Here is a 17,567-nt window from a genome sequence, read left to right as displayed (position 1 = left end):
CACAAATTGCACCAATTGAACACATCTATACTCGGTGGCAACGCAGGGGCATGTGGAGGTGGTGGCAAGGCTTTTGGCAACCAATGAACAGTTGTTGAAGGTTGCTAAACCTAATGGGAAAATAACTTTGCATTCAGTAGTGAGAAGGGGATGCTTGGACGTGGTGAGGTTGCTACTGGCCAATATCAATGATGTAAATGTGGAAGAGCACATTTTTAAAGCCTCCAACCAAACAATTTTTAACCTCAACTAGAAATATATTTTTAGAATTACACAATGAAATATAAATTTCTTGTCAAAACTAGCCACAAAAAAGTCACTTAATTTAAAATATTAGATTACTCAAGGAAGCCATTGCAGGCCATCGAAGCATAGAGGAATTTTAAGAAAGCAATTTAAACTGACTGGTATAGAAAGCATCAATCAAGGGTTTGTTTGTCAAGGAATTTGAAGATCACGAGAGAAAGGGAAGATGCCACTGTTTATTTCTGATACACAGTTATGCAACTCGGGAGGGGATGTCTCTTTCGTTGTGGAGAAAGCATACACTTTTATTTAGGAGTTACAGGATGAAGTGGAGACATGGATGGAAAGGGTGGATGCTACGTCTATAACTACTGAGCAGATCTGAGCTCTTTTAGAAAAAAAAAACTCACTTTTTGAGCAGTTTACATAGGTAGAGAATGAGAAGATGTGGCTTACTGTTGCTTTGGATAGGAGGGCAACAAAACTGACATAGGTGCAAGCTCAGACACACAAGCTTGAACTCGCAGTTGTGAGCTTTTTGAAAGCCCTATATTTTAGCTTAGAAATACGAAATTGTAGCTTGAAACCATAATTATTTTTGGAAACCCTAATTTTATTGCTAAAAATATTTAATCACTAATCAAAACTCTATTTTGTACGTCGATACCTAAAATATTTCCAACAAATCACATCCAGCACTAAAAATGCTACAAATATTTTATAGGCAAAACAATCCAAAGATCTCTAAAATCTGGCGTTGAAGGCCCAAAGCTAAATATGCAATAAATATCTTCAATAAAATTACACCTAGTACTAGGTCACAACAGAACTTGTGCAGAAAATACAAAAGTTTAACTATGTGTCAAAACCAAGCAGAAAAAATCACCCTAAAGCACATGGTAACACAAATAAAACAACGAAGAAAAAAATAACAGAACTTGGAAAAATGGAATACCAGTGTACTGCAACAGACCACTTCATAAATCGCAAGAGCTGCCCTTGATACATATGCCTCTGCAAATCGCCCTAAAACTACTCCTAGGTAATTTGAAAATTGGAAAGCATTTTACCAGTGTTAATCTACCTCTATTTTCGGTGGTCTACTAATGTTAATAATAATAAATGCTAATCTACCTCTATTGTTAGTAGTCCTGTCATGATAATAGTAATAAATCAACTGCATTAATACTCTTGCCTTTATCCACTGACTTAGCCCTGTCTACGGATGTTGATTTTTGTTCAATAATAGTTTTCATAAAAGTGAATAAAACCTTGGAAAAATAGTATTAGCCAATCATAAATTTGTAATTAGCATATGATAATTTCATCTTCTTAATATAACTTCTCAAACTTTGCAATATGACAAGTGGTTACCAAGAAAAAAGAAATAAAGAGGGTGAAAAATAAACATTAGTTCCCTGCCTTTCTTTTAAAAGGCAAGGACTAATAATTTTTTCAAAGCCTGAAAATGTTTATCATGCCCTTCCCACTGGTTCCTTGATACAGAGGAAGAGGAAAAAATCAAATTCAACTTGATCCTCTGATCATATCTTCGTCTTCAATATTTAGTTCACTGAATTGAAAAATCGTCAAGGGCAAAGCAAAGTTACTTTCACAAGTCCATTACAGAGCTCATATCATTTATTATACTTTCCAATTCAAATAGTTTTTATTGACTAAAAACTACAGAGCTAGGTCTTTAGACCATGAATTTACATTCCGTCCATGTTATCAATAGAAAAGGTGGATGACATGTAGTTTATTTGGTGATTAGACCATGGGTGAATTTATATTCGATCCATGATCATACGCTATAACTTTTTATGCAGAGTACGTAGTTTACAAGACAAATGTCTGCCTTGCGATAGACTTGTCTACATTTTACATTGATCCTTGATCAAAGGATACAATGTACAACAAATAGGCAACAATCAAACAAATCTAGAGAATGAGTCGGAGGAGTGCATCACTACATCACCGAAGCAACTGGATTGTGACTGTGAGAGGCGAGAATGTTTTGAGGATATTGGGAAGGCTCCCAATTTTGAAGGATTCTAAGCACTGAATTGGCTTTCTTTCTTGCTCGAGGAGTGCCCGAAGTGAGAAGACTATATGTAATGCCCCGCTCGGAGATCTTTGGAAACAAGGATTCAAATCAAGCCAAGATTTTTTATTTTTTTTACAAGTATGAATGCACAAGACAACATCATACAGGGATCACAAAGATTGCAACGGAAGACTTCAACACAATCCCGGCAACCAACGAATTTTTGAATGCCACCACCCAACTGACATGCCCAAACAGAAGCCAACAACCACCACAACAAGATGAGGGCACAAGAAATGACCACTCATCAACAAAACACCAAGCTGGGGTAAAATGCAAAATCCCGAAATTTGGCTAAGCCTGAAATCCTGAAGCCCTAAAAATTGGCTAAGTCTGGATTTTTGAAGCTCTGAAATTTCGTAGAATCCATAACATATCTCCGAGAGGTCTGAAACCTATCTCAAATGATTTGTCGCATATATTAAAATATATCTTAAATATAAGGAATTAAATATACGTCAACTTATACTTAAACGATATATTTTAAACCCCTACAAAATCTGTTTTGAACCAGGAAGGTGTAAAAACCAAAAGGGTGTCCAAAACCAACTTCTGAACTTTCATCCGAAAAGCCTAGATAGCCCCTGTTTCTCGCACGAGAAAGAAAATTGGTCTCGAGTTTGGTGCGAGAAAGTGTGCACTTCACGCGAGGACTACTGAGCTTCACGCGAGGATTCACATTCTCGCGCGAGGATTCCCTACGCGTCGTGCGAAGATTTACATTCTCGCGCAGGAAGTGTATTCTTTCACGCGAGGAAGAAACAGTCTCACGCGAGGAAACAAATCAACGCAACACAAAATGCAAACAAAAAGCTAAACAAACAAGGAAACCTCCACACTGGGGAGTACCGGATCCACGTAAATTGAGGAATGAACACTCGAGAGCACTAACAGCAAGGAAAGAGGAACATCTAACCATCTAAAACATAAAAGCAAAGCACATACTAAAATAAACATCGCAATAAATAAAAATACATTTCAGAACTAAACAACCAAATAAGTGCGCGGTTCCTCCCAACCATCAATAGCATCATAAGACCATCGTGGGTCCTAGCCATCCCCCATGCGTGACATCCCAAGCCATCGACTAGATTGTCTGTGCTGTCGTAATAGGGATGTCACTATTAAAACATGCAACAATATAAGCATAAGGAAATCTAACATGCTAGTAGTAAAGCATAAGATAATCCTATAGTAGATAACATCTCCTATTACATGCTAAACAGCAATAACCAACAGATGTACTACTAAATCAAATAACATCATCTAATCATATGCTAACTATCATGATAAGGGAATGCATCAAATAAACTAACATCATCTAAACATGATATCCAAGCATTCCAATGAAAGCATAAATCACAAGAAAGCATACTCCAGAACCCGAAGTACCAAGTGAAAACAACCAGTAACGGTTGCACTAGGACAAAATCGTCTCTTTACACCGGTCCCTAGCAGTGGCGAAAGTAGCTATGCCTCCCAACCACGTGGCACCCATAGGTCCACACCCACCGTGCTAATGGAGATAATGATCCAACCACAAACACACAAAAATCACAACATCCATGGCTAACACTCACGCCAGACAGTATGATGGTTGCAACCAAGAACCTAAGACAATGCAAGGAGTACAGGTCCTGGTCAGACACTCAATAGGCTACTAAGTAGGGGCTGACATCATGGAGAGTCGCTTGGCATCAAAAAGCCCAAGCTAGTATAGGCAGCTACTCTTCTCGATAGAAGGCGCACAACCTAGGGCAGCAACCCTTCACAACGGAAGGCGCACAACCCAGGGCAACTACTCTTCTCAACAGAAGGTGCAAAGCCCACACATTTTATTATCACTTATATAAAACTTCTTCTGCCAACCGGGGAATAGTCACCAGGGTGTAGGATAGAAGCCCCTCCATATGCTACCCTACCCTACCCATGCTCATCCTACGACAAGTGCCCGTGGGCATGCATACTCTCATCCCAACCCCAATGATCATAACTTTCGGAAGTACCATGGAAGATCGAGCCTCGCAAGTCACTCGACAAATGTATGCGAACGTACTCGTGTGTGGTGCACCACCATCACGAAGATCTTAACAAAAGGACAGGAATGAGAACATAATGCAAAGAAAACACCCAACTCAAAGCAACACAGGAAGGACAGATTCTACATGAATGCCAAAGCCAATAAAATCATACATCATGAAATCACTCAACCGACCTCAATTTGAGAGTATGGATTTTACACAAATCCCAATGATGTAACAAGACCAAACATTGTGAACTCACTCAACTGGCCTCAATCCGAGAGTATGGATTCTACACGAATCCTAGCGTTCACAAAATAAAAGCAAAGGTCCAACAAAAACCATAACAAGTAACAAATCACTCAACCGAACACAAAGTTGGGAGTACGGACGCAACACGTGTCTCAATACAACATAAAAGTGCAAAAGTGGTCTGACTGATATCCAAACAGATCATCAAGGTCCACGACCCACATTGTGCCAAGAAAACCCTAGAAAATAGAGCGACACGCAAAATGAGGTAAAAACTCCAAAATTTTGGAAAACTTTAAAATTAAAACCCATTTGGCCTTTGAGTTCAAAAACCCCAAAAATCCAAAAATAAATGGAATCGGACACCGTATGAAGAAACGGCCAGCATAACAGTGCAAAATCCCAAACCCTCATCCCGAAAAATAGGGAAATGTTCATACCTGCCCAACCGGGTAGAACTAACATACAAAAATGGAGGGGAACACTAATTCTCAGCCTCGAAACAAACGGCTATGAAAAAAAAAGCAAAAATGGAGCAGAAACAATAAAACAGGAAAGCCCTACCTCACAACCAAAAGGGCAAAACGAAAAACTAAACCAGAAAATAAAATGCCCGCAGAAGTGGTTGAAAATTGCGACAATCCAAGGTTTCTCCGAGCTAGATCCAACGAGCCCAACCTCGCGACAATCCCACGCTCGTAGCTCCCACAACGAACAAAACAGTAAATCCTCATGAAGAGGATTTTGGGTTTTACTCTCCAACTTTCCAATTCAAAAGTGAGAAGTGAGCAATTAAATTCCTTTTTGGATACTTATTCACTTTTCGGGTGAATAATTGATTAGGGCATTTAACCGGCCAATCTAGTTAAACCCCGAATCGACCCAAACGAAAACAGGCTATTCCTATAAATAGGAATTCATCTATGGCAAAGCTGCCAAAAATTAAAATAAATCAATTAAAAAGTTTGAAAACCCAAAAACACATAAATCTCCTGAAAAACTTTCGCGACAAAGCGAAACTCTAAATGCACAGACACGCTTACTGGTCTAATCACATAATGCAAATGAGTTCGGATTTAATAATCACCAAAAGGTTTAAATTAAACATTTAATTAAGGATACATCGACCATACAAAGGCAACATTGGTAAAATATGAATGGTTGAATCACTAAATCCATGTGCCACTGCTAGGGATATAAATCCTGCACACTAAACAACACGATCAAGTGCAATTGTATATAATAACATAGCCGAAGCAATAAATGTATTAAATCACCTAATTTAACCATTTATTTAATTATATTAAAATAATCTATTTACATCACTCACATTCGCAAAAGGCATAGCAACACAGGAATGAAGTAAATAACCATAGCATTAAATCCATCATATAGCGAAATCAGAGGTATGTCCAAATACCAAATAACTAGATAAAGGGATATCATCATAAAACACACTGTCATCTCAAAATGGCATCATCATGCAATATGATTAACTGAACAACATATTAGTCTAACATCTATGATACTGGAATCAAAGAGTAACATTTGACCCTCAGGTCATCTCAAATGTAAAACATAACCTGAGTAACAAATATCTCTCTAATCAGAAATATAACAAGGTAAATGTCCGCAGCACATAACCAAAGAATCCAATATGAACAATCCATTCTAATTACTTAATCATTTAATAATGATTGATTACTCTGCATTAAAAAGTCATTTAAAACATATAAACAACCATAGTCATAAACATGACTAACCACTGCTACAAGAACCTAGTCTCATGTAGCATAGTAATAGTACACAGTGCAATCTCTACACACATCACAGGGTAATCACAGAACAACCTCATGATACCACATCGATCCTGGTAACCACTGGCACAAACCTCAGTGAACCAAAAATCACATCATAATCTCAAAGATCAGTCAAAAGCATAATCAAAGCAACTGATACAGAAACATAAATCTAAACACCTCAACGGTGTAGACCACTCAGGGTCACAATCATGATCCATCACAACAAAAGATCAGCAAGGTTGCATCCATCAGGATGACTTACAAAAGTCAAATGAGAGAGGCACTACATCATCCCCCCCAAAGACTAGGCTTACTCCTGGAAGCCTGCAATCCAAGAATAGAAACCAAACACACCAAGAACAAAATCCTAAGCGAGCAATAGGAATGACTCAACAACTCTATACAAGTCAAACCCAAATCACTCCAACATCCTCAAACCATCACGTTAACCCCCAAATAGGTTAACCATGAGAGAATGGGTGTCACACAGACACAAGGTCCTCCAACTAGGAACCTTCTATGCGCTAGGAAGAACCCATCTAGCCATAGAGTCAACAATACAAGGTAAGGAACAAGCCACTCTACCTTGTCAACAGGTGCCCAACCACGACATGCACCAACCACATGACCACAAAACCAGGTCAAAACACTAAGCTCTTCCAACAAAAGTTGGAATCATGGGGAATAACCATCCCAAACTTTCCAAGAATACTATCATGTCACACATGATCATTCTGGAATCCACGTAAACTCACCCTTAGAACAAAGAGGATGAAAGTTTACCAACAAAAGGACACACTCCAAAGGACTACTCACCACCAAGCACAGGAGCACGACACCTTACCAAGGCACAAAAACTCAACTACCACTGGAAACTAGGGTAACACAACCCAACCAGACAAGATATCACCTTCTCACAAGGTTCAAAGACTTTCGTCAGTGGACACAATCATCAAATGTCTGCATACCAACTCACGAGATGGTAACATGTGTCCAACGATACCATGTCCCTCTAGCACCATGCTAGGAAAACTACACCCAATCTACCGCTAAACTCAATCTCTAGCCTCAAGTCAATAGTTAAAGAGAAAACTTGACTGAGACAATCCACATGAAGATATAAGCTTAGGGAGAAGGATACTATAGAGTATAGGACTAAGAGGGAGTCGCTCTCAACCTCTGCACAAAATCAGCCCAAGATGCATTAGGGAACTCACAATTCCCCCAACCATCAACATGCTCACAAGAGAACACTAACTGAGCTAGTGGCATAACCACACTAGCCTACTCTCTCAAGAGAGAAAGAATACGGAGATGTGCCAAGGTCAACATACAGAAAGGAGAATGTAGACTCATCAAAGAACTGAGTCACTCCCAAACAATAAGGCAACATCATCCACAACAAGGAACACTCACAAACCACACTACACCTCACAAGAGTGGGTCAGTGCAATAGAAAACACAAAAACCCAAGCACGAACTCCAACAAGTACCTAGTAGATTATTAAGACAAGATAACTCTTCCGTTATGAATAACATGAGGAGTTAAACTTCTCCAATGGCCATAAATACGATATGTAATGATTGAATTGGCCTCTACTCGACAAGGTACTCAGAACATCAATCAACAACTCCAAAAGCCAAAGCCTCACAACCAGACTCGGATTGAATCCATTTGAAAAGTGTCGAAAAGATATTGACAAGGACTACAACAAGAAGAAGCTAAGAGAGACCAAGACCTATGATTTGAGCCACCACTCAAATCAAAACAACAAAGACAAAACCAACAGCCTTGGTCACTAGGACAAGCAATGGACGAAATGTCCAAATCCACACAAGAGCACACATGCCCAAAACAACATAAGGCATGGAATTAAAGGTAAATCACACATTAAAACCATCATTACTTTTCTTTCATAAATTCATTAATTAAGCATAACATAAGCACTAATGCATAATGAACTAAAATATTTTCAAGCAAGGGTCCAAGAGTCACTATAGAACAAGTACATACCTTTCAATTTCTTTCAAAAATAACATTAAGTTTAATCACCATTTAAACCATTCAGTTACAATAACAACTTTAGATCTAACAAAGACACACTAGCATGTTCTCCATGATATTATCCCTTGAACGTACTACCAGAGGTTCGAGATGAACATGATAGAGTCACAACACACAACTGGGCAGTAATAAAACACATCTAGAATAGTCATCATGAAACATAATCAAAAGCCCAAATGGGGGAATTATCAATTCCAATAGTAAGTACCAAAAAAAAGAGCTCATTTCAACAATAAGTCAAATGTGACAACTGTCACAAAGAGAGCGATAGATAAAATTTGATGACTACTCCAAGAGAGGGAATTACTAAAAACTAATGCTAGCCCAACAACATGAGGAAAGTACCTCCAGCCAAATAAAATAAGGCATCAAACAAATCACATTACAGGTGATGACTGAGTATAGTCACACAAGAGGGATAAATCACCACACAATGCTAAGGAATACATCATCCTAGCATCATTAGAGAACACACTCACACACATCGAGCAATATCCCATCAGTAATCTCATGCATATGCAGAAAGCAATAATTTCCATGCAATGCAACATTTAAATATCCATCAAATTAATATAGTTTTACATAAGCTTAAGAATAATCGGATTGGGGACTTAAGTCATTAACCCAAGGATATAATGCAAAACTACTACTTTGCAATGATTCACAATAAACACTCATTTTCAATGAAAGGAACCATTTCATCATTATAACAACAAAATAAAGAATCACAATAAGGTTCATTAATTTACTTACAACAAGGAGAAAGCAAGGAACAAAGCAACTAACTCCACAAGGAGAAACAAAGAGGCTCTCAAAGCCAACACATGGACACCAATTAGTGGTTCCATCCAAAAAGGGTCACACAAGCAACCAACCAACCAAGGCACATCGATTCCGCTAACAAAATCAGGAAGACTCACTTCCCTCTCCACACACTACTCTAGTTGCCTCTACTAGACAAGCAAGTCCATCACAAGTAGATACCAAAGCAACAAGATCACGAGTTCTCACCAAGACACTCGCACTCAACCAAAGCAACAACAACTACATGGGCAACATAAACACAAAGATCCCAATGTTTGAACATGGGCTCTGATACCAGATGTAATGCCCCGCCCGGAGATCCTTGGAAACAAGGATTCAAATCAAGCCAAGATTTTTTTTTATTTTTTTTTACAAGTATGAATGCACAAGACAACATCATATAGGGATCACAAAGATCACAACGAAAGACTTCAACACAATCCCGACAACCAACAAATCTCCGAATGCCACCACCCAACTGACACACCCAAACAAAAGCCAACAACCACCACAACAAGATGAGGGCATAAGAAATGACCACTCATCAACAAAACACAAAGCTGGGGTAAAATGCAGAATCTCAAAATTTGGCTAAGCCTGAAATCCTGAAGCCCTGAAAATTGGCTATGTCTAGATTTCTGAAGCCCTAAAATTTCCTAGAATCCATAACATATCTCCAAGAGGTCTAAAACCTATCTCAAATGATTTGTTGCATATATTAAAATATATCTTAAGTATAAGGAATTATAAATATACGTCAACTTATACTTAAACGATATATTTTAAACCCCTACGAAATCTATTTTGAACCAGGAAGGTGTAAAAACCAAAAGGGTGTCCAAAACCATCTTCTGAACTTTCATCCAACAAGCCTAGATAGCCCCTATTTCTCGTGCGAGAAAGAAAATTGGTCTTGAGTTTCGCATGAGAAAATGCGCACTTTGCGCGAGGACTACTGAGCTTCACGCGAGGATTCCCTACGCACCGCGCGAAGATTTACATTCTCACGTGGGAAGTGTATTCTTTCGCAAGGAAGAAACAGTTTTGCCTGAGGAAAATACAATTTCGCACGAGGAAAAAAATCAGCGCGACACAAAATGCAAACAAAAAGCTAAACAAACAAGGAAACCTCCACACCGGGGAGTACCGGATCCACGTAAATCGAGGAATGAACACTCGAGAGCACTAACAGCAAGGAAAGAGGAACATCTAACCATCTAAAACATAAAAGCAAAGCGCATACTGAAATAAACATCACAATGAACAAAAATACATTTCAGAACTAAACAACCAAATAAGTGTGCGGTTCCTCCCAACCGTCAATAGCATCATAAGACCATCGTGGGTCCTAGCCATCCCCCGTGCGTAACATCCCAAGCCACCGACCAAATCGTCTGTACTGTCGTAATAGGGATGTCACTACTAAAACATGCAACAATATAAGCATAAGTAAATCTAACATGCTAGTAGTAAAGCATAAGATAATCCTACAGTAGATAACATCTCCTATTACATGCTAAACAACAATAAGCAACAGATGTACTACTAAATTAAATAACATCATCTAATCATATGCTAACCATCATGATAAGGGAATGCATCAAATAAACTAACATCATCTAAACATGATATCCAAAGATTCCAATGAAAGCATAAATCACAAGAAAGCATACTCCAAAACCCGAAGTACCAAGTGAAAACATCCAACAACGGTTGCACTAGGACAAAATCGTCTCTATACACTGGTCCCTAGCAGTGGCGAAGGTAGCTACGCCTCCCAACCACATGGCACCCATAGGTCCACACCCACCGTGCTAATGGAGATAATGATCCAACCACAAACACACAAAAATCACAACATCCATGGCTAACACTCACGCCAAATAGTATGATGGCTGCAACCAAGAACCTAAGACAATGCAAGGAGTACAGGTCCTGGTCAGACACTCAATAGGCTACTAAGTAGGGGCTGACATCATGGAGAGTCGCTTAGCATCCAAAAGCCCAAGCTAGTATAGGCAGCTACTCTTCTCGATAGAAGGCGCACAACCTAGGGCAGCAACTCTTCACGACGGAAGGCGCACAACCTAGGGTAGCTACTCTTCTCAATAGAAAGTGCACAACCCACACATTTTATTATCACTTATATAAAACTTCTTCTGCCAACCGGGGAATAGTCACCAAGGTGCAGGATAGAAGCCCCTCCATATGCTACCCTACCCTACCCATGCTCATCCTACGACAAGTGCCCATGGGCATGCATACTCCCATCCCAACCCCAATGATCATAACTTTCGGAAGTACCACGAAAGATCGAGCCTCGCAAGTCACTCGACAAATGTATGTAAACGTACTCGTGTGTGGTGCACCACCATCATGAAGATCTTAACAAAAGGATAGGAATGAGAACACAATGCAAAGAAAACACCCAACTGAAAGCAACACGGGAAGGACAGATTCTACACGAATCCCAAAGCCAATAAAATCATACATCATGAAATCACTCAACTGGCCTCAATCTGAGAGTATGGATTCTACACGAATCCCAATGATGTAACAAGACCAAACATCGTGAACTCACTCCACTGGCCTCAATTCTAGAGTATAGATTCTACACGAATCCTAGCGTTCACGAAACAAAAGCAAAGGTCCAACAAAAACCATAACAAGTAACAAATCACTCAATCGAACACAAAGTCGGGAGTACGGATGCAACATGCATCCCAATGCAACATAAAAGTGCAAAAGTGATCTGACTGATATCCAAATAGATCATCAAGGTCCACGACCCACATTGTGCCAAGAAAACCTGAGAAAACAGGGTGGCACGCAAAATGAGGTAAAAACTCCAAAAATTTGAAAAACTTCAAAATTAAAACCCATTTGGCCTTTGGATTCAAAAACTCCAAAAATCCAAAAATAAATGGAATCGAACACCGTATGCAAAAATGGCCAGCATAACGGTGCAAAATCCCAAACCCTCATCCCGAAAAATAGGGAAATGTTCATACCCGCCCAACCGGGTAGAACTAACATACAGAAACAGAGGGGAACACTAGTTCTCAGCCTCCAAACAAACGGCTACAAAAAACAGAAGCAGAAATGGAGCAGAAATAATAAAAAAGGAAAGCCCTACCTCACAGCCAAAAGAGCAAAACAAAAAATTGAACCAGAAAATAAAACGCCCACAAAAGTGGCTGAAAATTGCGACAATCCAAGGTTTCTCTGAGCTGGATACAACCAGCCCAACTTCGCGACGATCTCACGCCCATAGCTCCCACAACGAACAAAATAGTAAATCATCATGAAAAGGATTTTGGGTTTTACTCTCCAACTTTCCAATTCAAAAGTGAGAAGTGAAGAATTAAATTCCTTTTTGGATACTTATTCACTTTGCAGGTGAATAATCGATTAGGGCATTTAACCGACCAATCTAGTTAAACCCCAAATCGACCCAAACAAAAACAGACTATTCCTATAAATAGGAATTCATCTATGGCAAAGTTGCAAGAAATTAAAATAAATCAATTAAAAAGTCCGAAAACCCAAAAACACATAAATCTCCTGAACAACTTTCGCGACAAAGCGAAACTCTAAATGCACAGACACGCTTACTGGTCTAATCACATAATGCAAATGAGTTCAGATTTAATAATCACCAAAAGGTTTAAATTAAACATTTAATTAAGGATACGTCGACCATACAAAGGCGACATTGATAAAATATGAATGGCTGAATCACTAACTCCATGTGCCACTGCTAGGGATATAAATCTTGCACATTAAACAATACGATCAAGTGCAATTGTATATAATAACATAGCCGAAGCAATAAATTCATTAAATCGCCTAATTTAACCATTTATTTAATTATATTAAAATAATCTATTTACATCACTCACATTCGCAAAAGGCATAGCAACGCAGGAATCAAGTAAATAACCATAGCATTAAATCCATCATATAGCGAAATCAGAGGTATGTCCAAATACCAAATAACTAGATAACCAGATATCATCATAAAACACAGTGTCATCTCAAAATGGCCTCATCATGCAATATGATTAACTTAACATCATAGTAGTCTAATATCTATGATACTGGAATCAAAGAGTAACATTTGACCCTCAGGTCCTCTCAAATGTAAAACATAACCTGAGTAACAAATATCTCTCTAATCAGAAATATAACAAGGTAAATGTCCGCAGCACATAACCAAAGAATCCAATATGAACAATCCATTTGAATTACTTAAGCATTTAATAATGATTGATTACTCTGCATTAAAAAGGCATTTAAAACATATAAACAACCATAGTCATAAACATGACTAACCACTGCTATAGGAACCTAGTCCCGTGTAGCATGGTAATAGTACACAGTGCAATCTCTGCACACATCACAGGGTAATCATGGAACAACCTCATGGTACCACATCGATCCTAGTAACCATTGGCACAAACCTCAGTGAACCAAAAATCACATCATAATCTCAAAGATCAGTCAAAAGCATAATAAAAGCAACTGATACATAAAAATAAATCTAAACACCTCAATGGTGTAGACCACTCAGGGTCACAATCATGATCCATCACAACAAAAGATCAGCAAGGTTGCATCCATCAGGACGACTTACAAAAGTCAAATGGGAGAGGCACTACACTATACAAACAAGGCATCAATGATGGCATCCTCAACAACATATTTACAGTTTGATCTCCTTTGTGGCAGTACAACAATAGTAAGATAGCAACTGAATTCTCCTTGCATTTGGGTGAGGAAGAGCCTGATCTAAGAAGACTGATAAGTAGAGCTATTGCAGAGGAATCACTAATTGCAGTTAAACCTTCAGATTGTCTGGAATGCAGAGCAAGAACAGAGCAAGCCTCATCTACAAGGCCTGTTCTTGCATGAGTTAGAAGATCAAGCAGCAAAGGGATTGCCCCAGCTGCTACTACCTACAAGTCATTTCCATGAAAAGATGATAGACGAAACAGGGCATTCGTAGCATCACTTTTGCCTCTTGCAGTTCCATCTCAAAGAAGATCTATCAAAGCTAGAATGGCTTCTCGAGTCTCTCCTATCAATTTCTTATATTTATCTACAGAGGAGATACTGAAGAGGGTTGCAGCTGCATTCTCCCGAGCTTCCATCCTTCTACCACTTCTTACAACCCTAATGATTGGCTGTAATGTAAAAGACTCTATTATTCTAATTTTATTACTCGCATGTATAGATAGATTCAGAAGGGCAGTTACAGCATTTTTTGGAGCTTTGGGATCCTTTGAAGAAAGCAATGGCACAAGTAATGATGTGGCCCCTGCTTCTACAATACAATCCCTATTCTCCATACCACATTTAGCAAGTAGTCTAAGTTTATAAGCAGCTCGCTTTTTCACTTCAAATGATTATGCACAAAGCCTTTCCACAAGAAACTCTGTCGTCATTTTAGCAACTTGGATCGCTACCTTAGTGCTTAGGATGCCTTCCAAGAAAGAACTATTCTTGACACTTTTCGACTTTTCAAATGGGATTTTATGCTCTGCACAATATTGAACAATGAGGATTTGAAGAGCATGATTTGGAGTCAGATTTGTGTTCGCAAGCTTCTGCCCACTCTTTGGACATGTAGAGTGTCCTTCCTTGATCCATTTGGTAATGCATCCCAGATCATATGTTTGCCTTGTGCATACAATAACGGGCTCTTGCATCAAATCCAGTGAGATTGGACATCGAAAATCATCCAATATAGCAGAATTGGAAACACTCTCAGAATCTACTGCAGCTGATTGAGTTCCACTTGATGGTTGGAACTGTGAATCAAAATCCACCCAAAATAGGACACATTTACAGTAGCGGATGAAAGCAACCAAGGTATTAATTTGAGGCAAAATTTTCTCTGATCCTAACTCTTTCTAGCATCTCATCTCTTCCTCCAGTAGCTCTGTTTCTCTCTGACAATCCATTGCATTTTGGAGATTTAGGCCATCCAAAATCCTTCTAAGTCGAGACTCATATGGAGCTACCTCCTTGTCAAACTCATCCAGAACAACAGAAACATAAGTGCAAAGTTGTTCCTTGGCCTAATCAACGAACAATTTGGTTCTCCTGGCCTAATGATGAAGCAACTCTACTTGCTCCCTAACCTCATCTGAGAGATCCAACAATGTCAAAGGAAGGATATCCAGAGCAGAGGCCATATCTTGTATCAAACCATAAAATTGGTTTGAGATTTCTTGTGTTTGCAAAAGGAACCAAACACAACTCCCATCACAACTACAATCCTCTAGCAAATTTTTAGTTTTCTACAACGTAATAAACAAGTCTTTAAAAGATTTCAAAGCAGGAGGAGGAAGGGAAATGCCCGAATCTCTGACCTCTTCAAAAAGTATAGACAAGACCTTAACTTTTTGAGTGATGTGAACCGCATTTCTCCTCTGGCATGCTCGGGGCTTCTCCAAAGACATAATCTGGTGAGCAAGAGAAATGAGAGCTTGTAATAAAGAGTCAACAAAAATGTAAACTTCAGGCACAAGAATAGGACCTCTGGAAGCCCACCTCTTCTTCATAAGGAGCCATATATTTGATGGCAGAGGCACATTTTTCTCCATTTAAAGCCACAAAACACAAAATAGAACTCTCTCCAATGTATGCAAGTATGAATTACAATAATCTACACTGAAATTCAGCAGTTGAAATCAAGTTCTACCCCAAATTACAGTCTTAAATACTAAATTTGACAAGTTAGGCAATCTTCCTACTACTCAATTAAAGAAATCCAAACTTTTCCCTACACAATCTGTAGTTACAGTCTGCAGCTAAAACATGTCCAATTGAATAATATGTGTACCAAGTTGGGGAAATCTATAAATTTTGGATGAGATTACACTTTTATTTGTAGATGTCTGATACCTTTATGGGTGGATAGCAGAGTCACTTTATAGTGTTCGATAGGATATTTTCGGTTGTTCGTAGCTTCTGGCGCACTTGTGTCGACTGGCAGGTGGCAGTCGTGGCATGGGGACGAATGATATTTTAGTGTTAAATAGGATGAGGAACGATGAAATTTCATTTCTATGCGTGTCAGAATTGATAATTGTAAAGCTCTTTGATGACTGACACATTGTAGGGACAACTTGGTATATATAGACTCTTACGTCAACACGTTGTGAATGTTGAATTGTGAAGGTCAACATACACATGTTTTTTCCTTCCATATTATTTTGTCTCTTCAGCTGATCATTTGTGATCTATAAATGCTGATGGCAAGTATTGTAAACATTATTGGTTTTCTCATTAATATAATTCCTCTACTCTTAGTGTGGACGTAGCCACGATTTGTGGTGAACCATGATAAACTCTGTGTTTATGCATTTTTGTTGTTCTATATTTTCTTTCACATTCTTGGTTAATTTACAATTGGTATCAGAGCTATAATCAATTTCGGTGACCAAATTCCGAAGTCATGGAGGAAACAAGAGTGCAAAAATTCTCAAGGAAGAATTTCAATTTGTGGAAGGTACAGATGTGATCACTTTTGGTCAAGCATGATCTTGTAATAGCAATTGAAGGTAAAGCAAAGAAGCCTACCGCCATGTCAGATGAAGATTGGACTAAAACTGATGAGAAGGCAATGGCAGAGATTTTTCTTTTGCTATCTCTGAATGTGTTGTTCAATGTGAACAATGAAATGTCAACAAAGGACGTATGGGACAAACTTCATGGTATGTATCAAACGACATCTGCTGCAAACAAAATTTTCATCATGAAAAAGCCTTACAAATTGAAGATGAAGGATGGTACAGCAATGTCGAATCACATAAATGAGTTGAATACTCTTTTATGTCAAGCACACTCCATCAGTATGCCTCAAGATGACAAAAATAAGGCAGCCATCTTATTATGTTCTTTACCAGATAGCTGGGATGGTGTGGTTACAGCGATTAGCACTTCCGTAACCGGCAAAAACAAGTTGGTCTATAGTGAGGTAGCCTCTAAATTGCTTAGTGAAGGCATGAGGAGAACTAATAAAGAGTCTTCATCTGGTGATGCGCTAATGATGGTTAGTACAAAAAATAGAGGAAGAACTCAACATAGAGGCAGAAATAATAACAACAACTGAAGGTCATAATCAGCTAGAAGGTCGCAGTCCCGAGGTAGACAAAATAGTTGTTGGTTTTGTGGAAAGGCTGGTCATGTCAAAAAGGACTACAGAAAATATAAAAGAACTCAAGAAAAAGTTTTGGATAGCAGAGCAAACATCATTCATG

General features: G+C 38.7%; 1 pseudogene; it reads right to left on the bottom strand.

Annotated features, from left to right (window-relative positions):
• Window positions 1-1,872: 1,872 nt before the first annotated feature.
• LOC149559062 (U-box domain-containing protein 1-like) lies at window positions 1,873-16,144 on the bottom strand (annotated as a pseudogene).
• Between the last annotated feature and the right edge of the window lie 1,423 nt (window positions 16,145-17,567).

Source organism: Cupressus sempervirens, chromosome 5, assembly GCF_028749045.1.
Source record: "Cupressus sempervirens isolate cs-2001-9-10 chromosome 5, ASM2874904v1, whole genome shotgun sequence".
Taxonomy (NCBI): Eukaryota; Viridiplantae; Streptophyta; class Pinopsida; order Cupressales; family Cupressaceae; genus Cupressus; species Cupressus sempervirens.
This window is presented reverse-complemented; position numbering and strand designations above follow the sequence as displayed.